We start from the raw sequence: 924 nt of genomic DNA on the forward strand, positions 1-924 counted from the left end.
ACTGAAAGTAGTAAAATCTCCATGGCTGGCGGTTGGTTCATCTGTTGCTCTGCTAGGGTTTCGGCATAATGGCTCTAGTTTTTGCTGTAGATGGCCTAATCCTTGCTATCCCATTGGTTTCAACTGGTTTTTTGTCCTCTCACCATTGGTTTTTGCAAGTTCTGCTTTTCTCTAATCTTTTACATCTTCCCAGGTTTTGGATCTTTCAAATTTTACTGTTCCATTGCTTAACCCCACTGTTTTTGCTATTTTTTTTTTGTCTGGTTGCTTGGGATCTTCTTCCTACTATGTGGTTGGTCTGTTTTCTTGGATTTCTCTCGACTATTGTTTCTCTATTGTACTCCTCCATCTACTTCTCAGTTATTGGCATTTGATAGCTCGGTGTCAGTTCTAAACTCTGATCTTCTAGCCACTTTCTATACTGGGGCTCTTTCAGTGATGTCTGACCCTAATACAATTGATATTGCCACCAATATTCAATAGGCCAAGGCCTGACATTGTTGGGAAAGGATATGAGAAAGTTTAGAATCCTGATGATTTGGTTTTTTCTCAAGAATATCATGAGAGTAATGACCCTCTTTTCAAACCTATTTGCAAGAAAAGTGGGAAATTGGCTATTTACTTTACTGAAGAGGATCTTAATGGTCTTACTGAAAGTTTTAAATTCACCTTAATTGGTAAATTTAAGCTTGGCCATCCTAAGATGGAATCTGTGAGAAGATACTTTGATGGACTGAAATTCAAAGGGGCCTGAAAAGTAGGCCTACTTGATGGAAGGCATATCCTTATTAATCTCTCTAGGGAAGAAGATTATTCTAGAATCTTTTCTAAACAATCTATCTTGATTGAAGGAATCTCAATGAAACTTTTAAAGTGGACTCCTGATTTTGACCCCAACAAAGAACTTCCCATTGTCCCCATTTG

This window comes from Phalaenopsis equestris, unplaced genomic scaffold, assembly GCF_001263595.1.
Source record: "Phalaenopsis equestris unplaced genomic scaffold, ASM126359v1 Scaffold232669, whole genome shotgun sequence".
NCBI lineage: Eukaryota > Viridiplantae > Streptophyta > Magnoliopsida > Asparagales > Orchidaceae > Phalaenopsis > Phalaenopsis equestris.